We start from the raw sequence: 19,219 nt of genomic DNA, 5'->3' as shown, positions 1-19,219 counted from the left end.
GTCCTGAGGGCACCCCCTGCCCTTATAGTCATTGCCTGGCTCCACTCCAGCTCCATCCGGGGCCAGGAGCCTGATCGCATTACCAGAGCTGTGCCTGATGCCCAGGGCAGGGGCTGCCCAGCTTCTGGCTGGGGTACCTGGAGGGACCCAGCCACCTCAGTCTGACATTGGATCTCCAGGCTGATGATACAGGCATGACTTAAAAAATATGTGTCTTTCACTTTTTTTTCTTTTATTCCCTCTACATTTTTGTTTTCATAATAAATCATTTTACCTCATAACTGCTTATTTTGAATACTGTATTGCTGTCATATTACACAGTTGAAAAGTTATTATTTGATCACAGCAAAGATTAAGTACTTCTGTTAAAAAATGGTACTTGTTATTTAAAAAAAAATGCAGCTTTTTTTTTTTTTTTTTTTTTTTTTTGTTTGTTCTTTTTTTTTTTTTAAATGGGAAACCCAAAGCTGTTGTCCCAAATGTTGGGGTGCAGGAGTTTTTTTTCAAACAACATGAATGTGTCCAACTCACAGTTTTCATGGATAACATGGTCTTGCACAGACTTGTTGATGAGCTTTCACCAAATTTGGTCTTGAAAAAAAAAATGTTGCATTTAAAAATATCCCAATTTATTTTATATTGGTAGTGAAAAATTGGTATTTTTTTTGTGCATCCATGCTTTTGTTACAAGAAAACAAAAGCTCTCCTTGCATGATATGGAATACTGGCTTTAAATCTGCATTAACCTTCTATCACAACCATATAGTTGACATTTAACACTTACTTGTTTCTGTCCCACTAACCCTTGTGCAGGAACAGATTTTCCCAGAGCACAGGGTGGGATGGAAATGTTGGTTTTTCTTCTGAATGCTGGCCAAAAGAGTAACAACAGCATAAATACAGAAATTAAGAAATGCAATTTTAATTTCCTCCTACCTGATAGGCTTGCAGAGGTTATTTTTTTAAAAAGTATCAGATCATACATTACAACACCTGTTAGCTAGTCTTTCTCATTTTCAAGGGAGAAAACCTCACCTCCATCAGGCTGGGGATCCTTGTCTGTGAATGTGTTTCTCTTTTAATATTTCACTGCTATGAAAGATTGGAGGTGAGATTCAGAGCATGCGAAAGGGAGTATACTTGAATGAGTGTCCCAGTGAAGAGGATGCCAAATTGAAAGAGTTGTCCTGTTCACCACCTCCTTCTCCTAGCAGTGTTTCTACTGACTCTTTCACTCAAAGTGCATGACTCCTTCATGACCTCCTGTGTAGCTATGCTTTTGGGGACTGTGTGACAAGCTCCCCACATAGCCCAAAGATTGGTTTGCCTTGTAAGAAACCACAGGGAGGCTTTAAGTCTCTAAAGCCGGGTTTTATTTGAACAAAAACTAAGATAAAACTGAAAATGCAGAAAATGCATTTCTTCAGGGCAAGACAGTAAAATACAAAGAAGTTTTATATAAGCTGCCTTCAATGTATCCCTTCTCTAAGATTTGTGATATGTCTGGCAATTTCTGAAAGAAAGAATAAATGCAACTCAGATCTCCAGAAAAATCTCTTCTCCATAACCTCTAAGCCATAGCTCTGTTTCCTTGCTGCTCAGAAGCTACTTGGTCTCTGCTTACATTGCAAGTGCCCAATCTGTCAAAAGTTGTGTTTTGAGCCCTAGCCCTCTCTCACAAAGGCTCCTAAAGCTTTAACGAATAGGTTATGCACTTCAGTGTTTATATTAGCACAGACAAATTCTTTATTTAGAGTTGGTTTCCTCTGGTGCCCTGGATTCTGCAATTCATTTAAGGTAAACTTTTCTCCTTATTTTTTGTATAAGTCCATGCTAATATCATAACTAGCTGATTGACTAATACCTACAAAAATGCCTAGTTCCAAAGTGAAGGTAACATTCTGTACCTCTTTGTTAAATATGGAGTAGAGCAGAAACAAGGCCCTTACCACTGTTGTCTGTTACTTATGTACCATGCAGGCTCCAATAGCAGACAGAGCCTGAGTCTAGATACTAGAGTCACTTCCTCTATGGCAAGTATGGCATTTATTCATAGTCATATTGTAGAATAAAACCTAACTTTGTGACCAGTTTTGACATAGAAGCCCAGTTACAATTGTGGGTTGAAATTTCAAATATCATTAATGTATTCTTTGTAGGTGATTGCTCTGGGTTTTTGTTATTAAAACACAGGACCACTTATTTCTCCCTGTTCCGAAGTGTTGTGTCTTTCGCGTCTGTTCCTGTGCCCTCCACCACAAAGGATGAAGCATGACTTTCAGTCTATTAAAGATGACATGCAGAACAAAAGAAAGAATTAGAAAAGTAAGAGGGATCTTTGATAATGCCTTTGATGCAAATAATGTTACATTTGACATCTGTTTTGTCAGTCATTGTTTCAGGCAATATCCCGGCTCATCTTTCACAAGTAAAGCCTCTTCACTGTTATTAACAGTGGTTTCCTTTTTCATTGCAAAGTGAGAAAGTACCAAAAGGTTCTGAATTAGAACAGCAAAACATTAACGAAAGACTTATAGCTGGAAATTTTTTCTTTACCTGATCACACATACTAGATGCCCAGTGAGTGTATGAGTTAATACTCCCTGCAATATTGTTCTTATGTTGCTTTGTTTCACAGGCTGCAATGCTGAGCCACTAACACTCTGGGAAATGCTTTGTTTTCTGCCATTTAATTTCCTGTAGTTGAGACTATCAGAAGATCTTGCAAGCAAAATGGTGTCCTGTAAACCATATATTTGGAACTGATACACTGAGATCTCATAACGTATTCTTTTTTTTCCCCTCCCAAATTCATCATGTGTTTTGGATTGAAATGAGTTTTATTAGATGGAAGTAGAGGAAAACAAATATTTGGAATACAGTGGTACAGTCTGCAATACCAAAATACAGATCTACTAGCCTTTTAAGAAGGTGACTCAGTAGTTGTTTTGCATTTGTGTTGTCATTTTAGGAACTTCTAAAATCTTCTAACAGTCAAAAATGTACAAAACTTAAATGTTTTTTCATTATTTGTATATATTTACAATTTCTCTTGTATACTCTTCTTTGAATCACACACTGCCATTAAGACACATTCAGAAAATGCCCTGCATGCCTGACTGTTGTCTCTAGGTGACAGTAACAGGTAAAAGTAAGCTGTCTGTCATATAACAGCTGGATGTTGTTTAGAAAGTCAGTATATCTGACCAACGAAAGTTCCAAATTTGATAAAAAACATAAAAATTTATCATTCTTTCAGCTTACTTCAAATTTATTCCTGTTTCTTTGTGTGGTAGTCAACATAGAGGAATACTCTACTTCAAATTAAGTATGAAACTTAAGTTCTAAAAGAAACCCATATTTCAATTATACTTCAGATTTATTACAATATGCCCAGTGGATTTTGAATTGAAGGCTGGTCTTAACTTGACTGTAACAACCTTTGTCCAAAAATGCCTTTTTTTTTTTTTGTAATAAGAGGAGTGGAAAACATATTTTTTAAGCATGAATGCTCAAAGCTGGAAGCAAATTTTTAATTACATGCACACTATAAAAGTTTACAAGTAGGGCTCTGGTGGCTAGTTTTGCAAATCACCTTCCTCTTAAATTGGTCATAATCTTGAAACTTGCAGCTCAATCAAAAACTGTTAGGTGAAAGTCAGATGTATACTTTGATTTGTACTGACTAGTTAATATGCAAGTCAGATAACAGTTTCATTACTCCCGTATGAATAAGCTGGGTGACTGAGTAATGCAGCATGAATTTCAAACTAGGTATTACAAATGCATTTGAATGATTTGCAAATGATTTTGTGCTAGTCAATTTAATTTCTAATTTTTTGGAAAAGTTCATATTACTGTATTATACCTTTAGAGCCTCCCATAAAGAAGGGTAAGCTGAGACTTGAGAGTGCAGTATCAGAAAATGTACTATGGGACTCATCTTTTTTGCCCCTGATGAATTTGTCTTACTAACTTTGGATGTCACAGATGATAGCAAACTGAGAGAGTCTAGCATTTGGAACTCATTGGGAAAGGATGGGAAACCTCTATAGCCCATCCATACGTTTATTTTATATAATAAAATAGGCAAATATGCATATTTCTTTAAGTGGAAGTTCCCCTTCCTTTGGTCTTGGCAGTCTGGTGTTTGGAAGGGATGTAATGTAGCATGTTTCAAGTGACCCCATGTTGCTTCCTCCCAGCTTGCTGCTGTTCTGCAAACATACTGCCTGTCTGCTGACCCTCACCCAGGTCCTGGGTCTGCTAGCATGACTTTGTGTTGCCTGTGACCGAAAGAAACATGTAGCAGAGGTAAAGCAGGTAGAGAAGGACAGCTAAATTGGTTAAAAGCTTGGGAGAGCTATGTTTTGAGGAAAGGAATAGAGTGCTCATTTTAGAGGGGAGAGTCCTTAGAAGAAGCCATGTGGCTGAGGCTCAAAAACCACAAGGGCAGTGATGAATGCTGAACTGCTGGTGATCAAATCAAAAACCACAAGGGCAGTGATGAATGCTGAACTGCTGGTGATCAAATCCCACAGTGGTACAGCCAAGGGTCGCATGAGAAAACTATCAGAGCAGTTCAGGATGGGTAAGAGAAAGTACTGTTCTTGTCTAGCAGTGAGCTTCATGAACTTCATGGGATGTTGTATCAGCAGGCTAGAAAAAAAAAATTGAGATGAATAATCACATGCAGTAGGTTCCTAAACTGATAGAAGTAAACAGAGATGGCACCCTTTAACAAGCTTCACTTTAAAACCAAACTCACACCATGGAGGCTAGGACAGTGTGGAGGGGGTAGACAACAGAGAGTGTGCAGGCTTGCATGCTTTTATTATACAGCACCTACTCTTGCCATTACCGGAGAGCAAATACTGGGAAGGATGGACCATAAGCCTGAACTAGTATGGCCTTTCTAATGTTCACTATCTTAAATCTTAAGATTATTCCAATAAACAGATATATGTTAATGAATGCTTGTCCTTTATAGAAAACTTGATTTTTACTCTTTGTCCAAACCATTCTTTTTAATGCACTCAAGAGACTGATCACTGTAAGTTGAATGCTGGCTTAAGTTTCTTAAAGAAGGCTATATTGTCTGGAAATGACTTCATGTTTGAAATATATCTCAGTAGACCCACAGAAAGAAAGTGTACTTTTTCATTTCTGAATCTGTTCAGATCCTTTGATATTTTTTACTTTTTTTTTTTTTGTCTTTATTTGTCTCTTCTGAGATACATATATTATATCTTTGTACTTTCCCCAACTTATATAATTTCTGCACTGGCACATCTGAATCGTCGTCTTCTATACTATTTGGGACTTACTCTTCTGAAATGAAAATTACAGGTTTGACAGATGTATCAAACAGGGAAAGGCTAGGTATTCTTTCTACTGTGGATTCAAGTAGAGCAATTTCTACACACATATCGTTAGATGGCCATAGTTGTCACATGGCCACTCAAAAATGATGCCTTCTTTTGCCTCTTGTGTCTAATTTCAGATATCTCAAGAATATTTCTGTGCACAGAATATTAGAAAGTGATTAACAACTCAATGTGCTTTCATCACAAGGCTATTATTTTCAATCCTTTACTTGTACAAAGCACAGGCAGCTGTGTGCTATTCTTCAGTGAAGCAGCAGTGCAGTGTCTGGTCATTATATCATCCTAATGTGTTAAATTATACCAATATCATAAAGCGATAGCAATTAAAAAAAAATTAAACTGCTCAATTAAAAAAAATAAAACCCTTGACAACTCCCCAAACCTCTCAAAGGAAGCAACAGATGTTGAACCGAAACTGTGAGCCTCTTATAATTTAGACAAACATTCATTTTCCAAATCGTATTTAAAATTTCATTTTTTTGATCAGAAGAAGGAGAGGGAAGGGAAGCAGATCCTAGATCTTACTTTTCCTTTTCTTCCTAAACATTTTTAAGGCTGCAATTGTAGGAAGCTATAGTGCACCAAGGTCTGGAGTGACCACAGATTTACACAGGCAGTCACATTTTCCCTGTTTTCTAAGTTCATTCACAGTGTCTAAATTATAAGACGGAGATGGATTCTGCTTTGACATGTGTCAACTGGCTACCCCAGCAGGGAAATTCAAGTCTGAGTGGGAAAGAATGGCTTGCAGTCAAGTCTCCAGTTTTCTTTCGTGTGCCCAGCAGTTCTGATCCCATTGTCCTGCCCTCTCTGCCATGCCTCTGAGCTTTTATCCTCAGCTTCTGTGCCATTCTGCCTAGGGCTCTTCTCCAAATGGTCTTACTCTCTTGAAAATAACCTGATGAGATAATGTGACTGGAATGCCTGAATATGCTCAAATATTACTTTAAGCTTGCACTTTTGTGAGCCAACTGCACATGCTGCATGCCTCCGTGATGGAATAATGTTAGCATGTTTTCCTTTCCAACGTGGAACAGGAAGGCATGGAAGACTGCAGGAGGGCCTCATGCTTGTGCCTCTGAAGGTGTTGTAAAAAACCACGGCTATGAACAATGAATGCAGTTGTGTCGTTTGGTGCCAAATCACAATGAAATGAGTAAGGGATAAAAACCCAAACAGTAGTACAAAGAAAGAACAGTAGTACAAAGAAAGGTGTGTGTATGTGTGTGAATGACAATTGATATTACTTTTCATGATGCTGATAAAAGTGATTTTTTAAAAATATTTTTTCCCAATGAGTGTGGTTTAATCCTTAAAAATGTCTGCATGCTCCTTTTTAACTAGATTACTAACTTTTTGATCTAAAATATAGAGAGAATTACGTCAGGTGCAAAATATTTTGCTACTCACCCAATACAAACAGAGGAAAATTGTTCTTTTGAAGAAGGTTTCAGGCTTTTTAATAATAAAGTTTTCCAAAAAGTTGACCATTCTAAAAAGGTATTAAAAATGACATGTAATAATTAGCCAAGGCGACTGAATTGCGTGGTTTACATATCTAGCAGTTTTGTTATTTCAGTTGGATTCAAGGCAATTGGAGCGAAAGAAAAGCCAGTAGCTCACTGATCCCAAAAATACTGAAGACTTGTAGTGTAAAGGAAGTAGAAAAATTCTGGTAACTTCTCTGTAGGTGAATCAGCTCTGCAAGGTACTGTATGAGAAACCATGCAAGTAAAAAAGATGGGTTTGTATCCACAGCATTAGTGAATACAGGCATAGAAATGAAGAATATGTGATGGATTATTTATTTTAAAACAATGCTTCAGATCTTCTACAGTATGTAATAACATTGTACCATGATTTGGAAATAGAAGCAAATTTGAAGCTTCATGTTTTCATTATTAAGTATTGATTAATGCTAAAATAGTGAAGAGAAAACGACTTGTGAAAATTAGTTTCTTGAATCAATGTTTTCTATGAAATACTTGCTTTGCTTTTTTTTTTTTAATAACTTTAAAGGACCACTTGGAACATCATTACCATGCAATAATTTTTTCCTGCTTGTCCTATTGAGGAACAGATTTATTGAAGAAAGTAAAGCAAATAAGATTAGATTCAGTAAGCAGAAGCTAAGTATAACCTAGACCACTTGCAGACTTCAAGGCGACAAAAGTCAAGACATCAACTTGTCTGTGGTATGGTATCAACTCACATTGAGTTGAGTGATACAGATCAGTACTTCTATTCCTTCACTCATTAATGTGATTTCTAATGGAGTCCCTCAGAAAGAATCAGTGACACTGACACTGCTTCAGTACTTATTTAAAGAAGTTGACTTAGCTATAATCAAATGCAGGCTGCACACTGCTGGCAGAAAAAATTTATTTCCCAGCATTTCATATAGGCAGTGTACCTGCTTTTAATTTCTGTAAGAATATTAGAACTCTGTTTTATGGCTGCTTGGAATGCTGAATTCACCCTGAGTACATATTTACATGTAGCCTTCATTACCAACATTTAGCCATATTACTCTTGTGATTATAACATATTTGCAAGCTTAGGCTTTCTGGACTGATGCACTCTACCAGAGCACTGTTTCAGTGTAGATCTTTTCTTTTGGTGTGCTTTAAATACTAAGATCTTAGGTTAGCTGAGGATTAGTCCCTTAGAGAATCTTTCAAAAAGAAGATTTTTTTGCTTTTGTAAAGAGTTGCTGTTATTTTCCTTCCCTAGGAGGATCAACTTGTTGGCTTCCTCTCCAATCCCCTTGAGATCTGTCTGGATTACCTCTTTAAGTGTCAAAACTGACCCAGTAGCCTAGAAAGACACTTAGTCCTCTTAGGAGCGTTTGCAACTCAGTGCCTTTCATTGGCAAGGGAGCTTTAGGGCTACAAGGACAGTTTGAGGTTGTCATAGGATGAAAAACAGTTTCTTGCCTTATAACAACAGTAAAAGACATTCTTGGAAAAGAAAGTAGCATAGTGTCTATACTGTTTTATAAACATCAAGTGAACACCCTGTACAAAGTGTCTCCATCAGAGAGCAAGTAAATAAGATGCAAGAGCACAAAAATCTGATCCCATGCTGGGCAGGACACTTCTAATATGCAGCCTCTTACAAAATTGTGTACTGTCACTCTGCTCTTGCAGTGTTTGGGAGGGAAACTAAGATTTCTTCACAACACTTCATTGACTTGATTTGTAAGTATTTTTCAGCATACCTTCCTATCACATAATTGTTGTTCATTAAGAAATACTGCTCTTCATGGTATTATTTTGATTTATGAGGTCCTCATTTCGTGATCTGTGTAAGAAGGCAGAATTTCACTGGAAACCCTAAATAGAAAGAGGAGCTTTGTTTCATCAAATCATATTTAAAACTCACTTTTTAATTACAAAACAAATTTGGTTCACAGATTTACTTTTAAACAGCTCACTAAAGTTATTAAAGGCAGATGAAAACCAGGAATTGAACAGTTTTTCCAAAGACTATATGCTTTGGGTAGAAAAATTATTCTTTTGCAGTCACCTTGCCGGTCTGGTGTAACTTCCAAGCTAATTAAGAATACTATGGAAATCACATGGACATTAGTACCTTTGTCCACATCTGTAGATGTGATGGCTTTTACCTGCCTGTGAGTAATTTAATATTGTAACTGTTTTCATAGTGCAAACTTCTCCAGTAGGATTCTGCTTCTGTGCTTAAAAGCCTGTTGGGTGGTAACGTGCTTCCACCTGAATTTTCCCTGAAGATGATGATTTTACCTGAAGTAAGTGAAACAAAGTTTAATTGCAATTATCATCTGAAAAAAAATTGCTAATATGTCTTTCTGTGAGTTTGTAGAGAATTTTCACTGGTTCTTAGGGAAGGATAAATTAATCTTTAATCCACTTACCTGCATACTGAATGTCTGTGCATATTTGCATAGGGACCATCACACCTGGTGTCTCCTGGTAAGCCACAGCGATTCCTAAATGAGATTAAGAAATCTTGCTTTTACCCAGGAAACCTGGAGAGAAACCCACAGAGGAATTTCTTCAAAAAAAGAAGGGTTCTTTCTGGATAAGTTCAACAATAAAGGGTTGCATCAGCCTCTAGTATAGATAGTTTGATGGGAGTGGCACATGGAGTGCATGGATAACTGCCTGATTTAGCAGTGTTCACTAGACTACTACTAGTAACATACAATTCCTAAACAGGAGTATGAATGTTAGTAATTCCATTTGAAAACTCAGTCTCAGTAGTGGACAAAGACAACAATTGTCAGCACCTAAAGCTTTATTAGGGGGGTCTGGTAATACAAGTGGTATTTTCAAACCGTATTCAGACCATGTTTGGTGCAACTGTCAGGCTGCCTGTTCTTGCTTGTCATACTACATTGGTACCTAACTTAGGGCAGGTAGAGTCTGGAGCACGCAGCCTAGGGTGACATAAGATAGCATCAGGATTAACAGGTATTTTCTTTCACGTAACTATTGATTTATTCTTTCCTACTTGTGACAGTCACATTCTACACAGTTACAAGTGCTGTATGATGCTCAGACCCTTAGCTGTGTGGGACAGGTAATGTTCTTTCCTTTTTTGGTAGTGATCAGAGGAGAATGAGTATGAAAGAGATGGATATTCTTAGAAAATTATAAGTGAAACTGGAGAGTCAAAATGATTGGATTGCCTGGAATAGAAAAAAGTGAGGAGGCTGAAAAGAGCTGCTGGTCCTAACAGTCTCAAAGAAAGAGCAATCAGTCTGTAGATACCCTCAGTGGCAGGGTTGTTGCTGAGCCTCAGCACTGTGAAATGCATAAAGGTGTCTGTGAGCAGAGTGGCGAGCCCTACCCAGCTGGTACGTAAAATCAGCAAGGACAACTGAAGTGTGGCAGCATGCAGTGCCCTCTGAGGCAAAGCTAAGAAAAGGTGCCACGTACAGGTTTTATTGACTCCTCCTTGGAATATGTGAGTGTCCGTTTTCAGGATGTACCAGCCCAAAGCATTCAGAAAGGAAGCAGACATGTTGGAAGCTCTTAAAAAAACTCATCTCTGCTTTCCTGTGTGCAGCTGCATTACCCAGGCATGTAGAACTCTGGCTGGCAGCTGATGAAGAAGATGGCCAACAAATGGCACAGCTTGAATACTGGCATATGAACAGCATTTCAGTATTTGTCCTTCATATCTTCAGTCTTCAGAAAAGTGAGGCAGGAACGAACTGGATAACACCAAAAAAATTTCATGTAAATAAATTTCATGCATCTACCAGATGCATGCAAAGAGGTAATTTAGTGGCCATGAGCAGATGTAAAAGCTCTGTTGCCTGAAGCAACTCAGTGGATATGGAAGAGGCCAGAACTCTCCAGTTACTTATCTGAGTGTTTTTGCCTCCACACCTTTAAATACAATGGTGTTCTGCAAGCTAGATAACTATGACTAGTGAGAGACTGTGTCCACTTTCTCCTTTGAGAAGATAGAGGTATCAGAGATGAGCACTGTGTGCATAACATATTTTTCTTTTTTATTCATTTTCTCCAGGGGAAAGGATCATGGAGTTGTATAGAAGTATAATTTCCTGTTCCCTTTTTTGTCAGAATAATTTTATTTAATATTCAGAGCACAAATTTTTGACATCAAGTATATTGGCATTTTGATCAATGTCTGAAGTCAGGGGGCCCACTTTTACCTGTACAATGAATGAAATAGAGAATGTCTCAGCAAAACAGAGATTCGTACAGGAATTTGTATGGATTTTTTGTTTGAATATGAGCACATAGAAGCTTTAAATTTACTTTTTAATTTTTTCTACATGTCCTGCAATGTGTACTTGACTCTGAATGCATGAGATACCTGTGTCCTATGGTACAACTGTATAAAGGGACAGTTACTTTACACAACAATAAGGGGTTTTATTAATCACAAGTATGGGTTGGTCAAAAAAAACCAAAAACCACTCAGGTATAATACTAACCAACAAGATATTTTAAAATCCATGCTACTTCAGAAAATACTTCCCTAAATTCATAGCTAAAGGTACAGGTTAGATTGTTTTGCCAGTTTAGGTATACATACACATTTACTCTGCACATAGAGTACAGAAAAGTAGCAAATCCACTTTGTGACAGTCAGTAATTTTGTTAACTTTATGATATTAATAATTTCTCAGAATGAACCCTCCAGCTAGTATTTCATGTGTTTTATCTTCAAATGCTAGTTGTAATTTATGATAAATGAAGACAGTTTCACTGCCTTGCTTACCATCCCTCTAATCACAGTGTGATTCAGGAGCTTACTGAAAGTTTTTAGTCTGAAATGGTGTCCTGGAATAACATACATACAAACCTGCTGGCATAACATGACTCTATTCAAACTCCTCTAATCTCTAGCTAGCTAAAAAGTGCTAAAGCATTATGTTTTCAACAGAAGTTTCAAAAAGAAATTTATAATCTCAAACTGAATCTTTTGTTTAAGTAATTTATTCTGCTGAGTTAAATTATTCAATTCAGAGTCCACGGTTTTCACCATTAGAAGAAAAAAACCTCCACAATAAAATATCAGGTGCACAGCAAATGAGATTAGTTTATCAGCCAACACTGTGTTACTCCCCTGCTAATGTAGATCGTGTGCGTCTCCCAGGTACAGCTTCAAAGAGTTATCATATCTGGGAGCAAAAGTAATTGTTACAGCACAATAGAAGGCTCTGCTCAACAAAAAAATGACTTGGCTCATGAGGACCTGGTAATGAGAAAGCTTTACTTCCCTTCTATTCACTTATCAATGAGATATGGTTCACCATAATGTTCAAATTCTTTTTGGGGAGGATGGCAATGAAACTGTGTTATTACCAATATAAATGCTAAATTTGCCTTTTCAATTACAGGCTCATTCTTTCCAGGTGGGAGCAATAGAACAAAAATAATGATCAGTGGGCTCACAACAATGCTATATATAAAAGATTAAGTCAAAACCCAAGAGGTGTATGTTTAAAATGGTTCTGAGAAGCATGTCAATTACAATAAATAAATAAATAAATAAATAAACTGGTTATCTAGCTTAACCTTGTGTACAATTTCCTAATGCATTTGAGTCAACTAGATGTTCAGGTCCTGTTTTCAAATGTGGTAACGCATTGGAGTGTTTAAACCTCTTTAAAAGTCAGTGGCACTTACTATCAGTGCCATTGCTAAAAACCAAGGAGTTTTTTTTCCAGAAACTACGTGGGGGGCTTTTTGTTTGTTTTGATTGTCTTCCTGTTAATATAATAATTTCACCTCAATCATGATAGAATGAATGTCCCACCTAGTACAGGTAATCCACTGGCTAGAAGGATACTGAATACTCCTGCTGAGACTTTGCCTGATGAAATGATGTAGAAACAAAAAAATAAAATGAGACAACTCTAGTGTCTTTTCACTAGAAGATGTTGAAGTAACTGTTACATTTGCTGTACTTTGATATAGTCTGGAATTTTATATTTGATGAACTAGGGAAGGCATACTAGTCTTTGGCTGCGAATTTGAAGTTACAAGTATGCATTGGAGATTGGGAAGTTATTTGTCCATTTCTGCAAAACCAGAGCTTCTCTGCAAAGCTGCATCATATCCAAAAAGTCTATTTTCCTCTAGTTTTTTCACCTAGCCCCCGTCTCCCTGTTTCCCACATGCAGTCTTTCTCCCCTGGAAATATCTGAAATTGTGAAATCTGTGTTTAACAAAATGCACTTCTAGACAGAGAGAGTTAAATATGTTTCTTCATGGTAGGCCATAATGCAGCATTGGTTCAACGAGGGATCTTAGGTGAAGACTCTTCTGTGCATGTAATTAGAGGAGTCCTACTCTACTCCAAGTCCTAAGGACAGTTGTTGAAGCAGCTGTCCCTCTGTCATTCTCTCAGTGCTTTACATGTGCACCCAAACTAGATCTGTCAAGCTCTTATTGCTTTTCATGTTTGGCTTGTGTCTTCTCAACAGTACAGGCAAAGCTGAATGTTGCTGTATCAAAGATGAAGGGCTATAAGCATACAACTCCTGCCTTGTGAAGGTAAATGATGGGGAAAAGAGATGGGTTAAGGAGGGAGACTTAGGGGAAAGCCCTAATTTTTGGCCTTGCTCCTTAAAAAAACGGGAGAGTGGGAAGGTAAAGCTGTTGTTCTTGGAATGGACAGTATCCTTTATCAACCTAGCTTTCCAAATTGTATCATAGTCAAGGCATGATATTTTTCCCCTTCCTCAGTGTGAAGTTATAAACAGCTGCTATAGAGATAGGAAAATTTTCAGTGTACACAAATACACTTGATCTCTCTGTATGAAGCACTTCCATTTTAGAAAATACAGCTATTTATACTACACATACGCCTCGTATGTAAAAGTGAGTCACTACCAGCCACATCATTTTGAAAATGGAGTAGCCGGGATGGACTTGCTTTTTGACACAACAATCCAGTATCACATGTAACCATCCAGGCAGTAGTACACTCACTTTTCACTCAAATGTCTCAGATTAAAGCCCAAAGGTTGACTTTCTACCCACGTAAGCCACAATGATCAATTATCTAAACTTGGCCCAAACACTGTTTAGAGAGACACCATGAGAAGTGCCAGTATTTCATCTATTGTCTTAATAATCTTCTATTAGCATTAAGAAAACTTTTCACTTACTAATTTGGGCATTGAATATGGTTAAGTAACAGACATAGAGAAAAGGCAAAAAAAGTAACACCAATTAGGAATCCTGTTCACATTGTATGACTACAACTGGTGGTCTTCCTTTCTCCGGAGAACAAAAAAGTTTAACTCAATGCTCTTTTTTCACTGTCCTTTTTCAATTTTATTTAAGCATGAATTATTGCAAAAACTTAGTACTTCATGCAATTCCAAACTACTAATTCTAATTTCTAGAGCCCTTCAGCCTTTGAAAAAGACTGAACTTAAACATTTTAGTATTTTCTGCATTTTGCTTGATATTCTTCCAATTTTTAATCTCAGTTAGGTCTCACATACTGGTTCAAGCAATTACAATGGATATTTTATGTATCTATTTCAGAAGATTTTGGAGGAATTTAACAGCAATAAATTATTTTGAGAGCAAAAGCTTGTAAAGAAAACGTGTTTCACAGCAAAGGTTATTTTCCTCTTCAGCAGACATGACGAAGTGTTTTTTGGAAAGGCGTATACCTCTGTACTTGAGTGTTGTTTTTGAAGAAAAAGACTTAAAAGCAAGAGTAGAATATTTTCCTATCTCTATAACAGGTTAAATCCTTCATTGTCAAGTTTGACTGAAGCAATGACTGTAAGAGGAATAATTTGTTTTGTTGAATGGTTAGCTGAATCCTTGATTTGTGCTTATTTAAGCAAAAGATCTTCATAAACCATATTCTGTTAAGCGAGTGTGTATGGCGTGTGAAAGAGATGGCAGTTTTGGGAATGCAGTTTCCAAGCATCAGATTTGGTATAGAATGTGGGCAGAGCAGCTGAGATCACCGTGAAGCTGTTAGTTGCCCTTTACTAATACATAAATTAATAAATTAAGTTAAATTTCTGAAAGTTTAAATGAATCATAGTTGTGTGATTTAGTTCCTTGTGTGAGAGTTTGTGAGGATATATTTATGCTTGTGAACAAGCTTGTAGTAAAACATGCATAACAGAAAGAATATCTTTCCATGTGTGTTTGAAGGCTTTTTGTAAGAAGCAGAACAAGGAATATAATTCTTTATAAATTCCAGTGGGTTATCAACTCCCCTTCCCACATACATGCTGCATCAAAGATACTCTTTACTGAAATCCAGCATTTTGATTAATTTTTTTGAAAATTATTCCACCATCTCATAGGTTTTATTCTATTACTGTCAGTCGAGTGTGATTATGAAAGAAATATATTACCCTCAAGCTTTGCGTATCTTATATATCATCAGTTGTGATCTGGAACACAGAGGGCTGAGGTTGTGCTATGGGTTAGGAACCTTAACAGGAAACATGTTTTTTCATAACATCAAAGATAGTGTAAAAACCCCACAATGCTTCCCAACAAAGTGTTACCATTGTCCTACTGGAACCTTTGACAAAGGAGGGCTCTGATTATATTTTCACTGACATGGTGTTAAGGTTTTTCTCTTAAATCCCCATTTCCCTGGATGCTGGCAATCATAAAAGAATCTCAGCTTTCATCTTTAAAGAAAATAAAACAGATTTTAGGGAAAAAAGTTTAGTCTAGCTTCCTGTAAAACAGTGGTTGTGAAAGAGCTAGCAAATATGAAGTATCTGTATCTGTCAAATTATCATATATAACACCAAGGGGCCAGAGACCAAGAAATAATGCAGTCAATGCATGAGCAAAAGATATTTGGAGAGCATGAACTATAGTCTAAATATATCAGAATGAGAGATAATACCTAAGGCTTGACAGATCTGTAGCACTATGAAGGCAAATAGATTATATTCACCCTCTACTCTAAGCACAAGAAAATGTTCCTAACTTCTTGAGATCTAGTGATGTATCAGAGGGGAAAAATTCATCACCTGATCTTCTTATCCATCTGGTGGTGTGCCCATGTAGTTACATTTCTAGAAATTCTGAGAACCTCATCTCTCATAACATCCAAACAAAGGTATAGAGAGAGAAGCAGTAGCACCTGTCCATCTCATCACCAGCAGATTGCCTCAGAAGCTGGTCTGTGCAGGGAGAAGCGGGAACCTACAATGGTCACTGAGTAGTTGCATGAATCAGCAGATGAACGGATACGTACAAGGTTTTCATTATACAAACTTCTCGCTAAGTGCAAATAATGTTGAACATTATTTTGGGGTCACTTTTCAAACTATTGCTTTAGTGTTGAATATTAGAGCATTTGGACCTATTTATGGCGTTAGCAGCCACAAGTACAGAAACAGCGAAGAAGTGAACCTGCTACTCCCTCCCTGCTTCTGGTGCAAGAAGACTGATTTCCTTTAAGCAGATCAGCTGTGTTTAGAAGTTAAACTTTTTTGCTGAGAACATTTGATATAACCTCTTTTCAGGAAGTTTTTGTGGTTGTTTGTACTGCTTGAGACTGAATGCCTGTAAGCAGAACTGCTCTCAAGTACCTCAATAGCTTGCTCAGGGGCTCTGTTGATGACTTCATTTCAGCCACTTCACTTCCTTTGGCCACATTCTAAGCACAAAATTTAACAGGAGAAGCATATTACACATGCAGTGTGAAGACAGTTTACTTGGTCCCAAAGTGTTGTACATTTGAAAACATTCCTTCAACCTTCTAGATAAAATTTAAATCAGATCTTGAGTAAATGAATCTTAAAAAGGGTTATTTCCCTAAAGATTATTAAAAAGGGTTATTTCCCTAAAGAAAGCACATACCCTGTATTACTGAAAGGATTATTATAAATAATTATTCCACTGGAGAATTTCTGATTTTTACTTGACCATTTCATAACTCTTTCTTCAATATCACAGTAGTTCAAAACTAGGTATGATGAAGTAGAAACTTTAGATGAAGTCTTCTGCTTATAAAGCAGAAAATACTGAGATGAAACACTATTGTCTCACTTTAAAAATTAATGTCTGCAATATTACACAAGCACATTTTATAAAAGTGAACCTCTGACAGGTGTTGCCTTCCCTGAGGAGTCATCACAGTGATATGGAAATAATGAACTAAACAGCAGTGATTAAAGAGACATTTTGATAAGACTAACCATTCCAGAGAAATAATGTCATATATAGCAAAATCAACGTTATATAAAGCTGAATATAAGAAAGATGGTATTAAAGTAACACCGAGTTACACTAGCTAAAAAGGCAATTTTATGTAAGAAAGCAAGAGCAATAAAGCTGAATATTCCAAAAAGACAGAAGTTTAACAAAAATAAAGACTCTGAGCACTTGTTTAAGAAGAAAGCTAGTATTTTCACACCAGTGGAGTTAGATTTCCCTGTGATATCCTTTTCTATTCTGATTTTTATAAATACTTTGGGACAAGAGCTAAAAATTTATATCTCAAAAATATTTTGAAAAACTGGCATTTTCTAGCAGATCTCCTGCTAAAAATACTCCTAAGTGACTCCTGCCATAAGGAACAACCATAATAAAGTATTTTTAAATAACAATCAACAAAATGCTGTGATGAGGTATGTTAGATATCACAATTCGCCATACTTATTCAATTGTATTATTTATTTACCATTTTTCAAATTTATCTATTATATACACAACCAATGAGTGTGATTTAATCAAAATATGCGTTAGCTTTCTCTCAGTAAGTCAACCTCCCCAAGAAATCTCACTGCATCATGCAAATAACCTTTGGGTATCGGTTAGATAAGAGTGATATATTCAAAATATCTGTTTAGTAAAATTATGAGCTCATGGTAGCAAAATTCTTTTGCAACCTTCTAGCACTGTGATGCCTATTTCCCTTAACCTTTTTATCATGCTATAGTAAAATAGGATTTTAATAAACTGGTTACATTCATTAATATTGTCAGAAAAAGATCGCAGAATTGCAGAATCAACTATGTTTAAAAAGACCTCTGAGATCATTGAGTCCAATCTATGACCAAACACCACCTTGTCAACTAGATCATGGCATTAAGTGCCACATCCAGTCTTTCCTTAAACACCTCTAGGAATGATCTATCAGTCTTAGGTAGTTATTGTTATACACAATAAGTATAAGTGTACTTTTTTCTACAGTTGCTACACTAACTATAGTACAGTATAGTTAGTACACTTGTCACTATAGTATAGTTGTACTATAACTTCCCTATTATTTCTCTTCTCTGAAAAACTAAGAATTAAGAGAAGATTTGCTTTCATGTAACACTGCCAAGCACAATAGCAGCACTCTGTCCTGAAAGGAAGTCAAAATAGAATAGCTTTGTATTTTTTCACACATAGGCTGATGATCTGCAATGATGTTTTCTCTTGCTTTAGGATTTTTAATGAAATAATTTTGCTCTACTAATGCTTACAGCATATTTCCATGAGAATCTGCATGATGGTCATATTTCTCAAAAAGTAGATTTCTAGGGTACTTGTAAAAAGTATCTAAGAAGATAGTAAATGCCTCTGCTCCAGAACATTTATTCAGTCTTAAAGTTCTCAGGAAAATCTCGCAGAATAGATAAGGCTTGAGTCTCCCAGATATGCAAGTTGGACTTCGTTGCATCAAAAGTGAGAAGAAGGGTTTTTCTGCAGAGAAGGTTCCCTTGGTAGCAATCCTTCCTTCAACTCACATGACTGTTCCAGGGGGATCAGTGAAAGGCTAGTGATAAGCCTAGACTGCAATATATTAGCAAGATCTCTTGTCTGCTTGAGCAAGTTTTGAGCTGGCTTCCTGCCAAATCTTCAAAGCTCAGCGAAAGCCTTTTCCCTGCCTTCCCCTTTAGGTAAAGGAAAAAAACCTATAGAAACTGAGAGAAATTGAAACCAACTGAATTATATAAAAATATATATGTATTTTTACATATATTACAGTTATATACAGTAAGGATATTATGTACAACTCCTGAAAAGGGGAAGAGGGGAAGGGAAAATGGGAAAAAGGGACAAAAAGGGACAAAAAGGGAGAAAAGAAAACAGATATGCACAATCTAAAAACTCAGAGACTAGCAGAATAAAGAATTAGCAAAAGAATATCTTACAGTTACTCTCCTTGGGACAGCAGAAGTCGCGCTGAAGGACCGCTGGCAGCCTCTGCCTCCCAAGGTCTACAAGGCCTCACTCGGCCTCACTCCCTCACACAGCAGAACCAACGGCGGGGAACCTGCACCTTCAGAGCCACCGGGAGGGAAGAGAGTGAAGGCCTCCCCTCCCTTCTTCTTTATACGCTGGTTTATGTAAAAATCGTAGGGAATACTG

The 19,219-nt window shown here is 36.9% G+C and overlaps 1 long non-coding RNA gene across 2 annotated transcripts; it reads right to left on the bottom strand.

Moving 5' to 3' along the window:
- Window positions 1-1,356: 1,356 nt before the first annotated feature.
- On the bottom strand, window positions 1,357-19,188 carry LOC113999865. Of its 2 annotated transcripts, XR_003545018.2 has the most exons (6): window positions 19,003-19,188; window positions 9,283-9,357; window positions 8,982-9,151; window positions 8,608-8,722; window positions 6,798-6,879; window positions 1,357-4,659 (listed from the first exon to the last, which is right to left on the bottom strand). It is a non-coding gene; the product is annotated as an uncharacterized LOC113999865 (long non-coding RNA). The 2 variants fall into 2 exon arrangements; XR_005562336.1 differs by lacking the exon at window positions 8,608-8,722.
- Between the last annotated feature and the right edge of the window lie 31 nt (window positions 19,189-19,219).

The sequence above is a fragment of the Pipra filicauda genome, unplaced genomic scaffold (assembly GCF_003945595.2).
Source record: "Pipra filicauda isolate LSUMZ 115617 unplaced genomic scaffold, ASM394559v2 scaffold130_size2058158_pilon, whole genome shotgun sequence".
Classification (NCBI taxonomy): Eukaryota; Metazoa; Chordata; class Aves; order Passeriformes; family Pipridae; genus Pipra; species Pipra filicauda.
The sequence above is the reverse complement of the archived record's forward strand: the minus strand, read 5'-3'. Positions and strand labels throughout refer to the sequence as shown.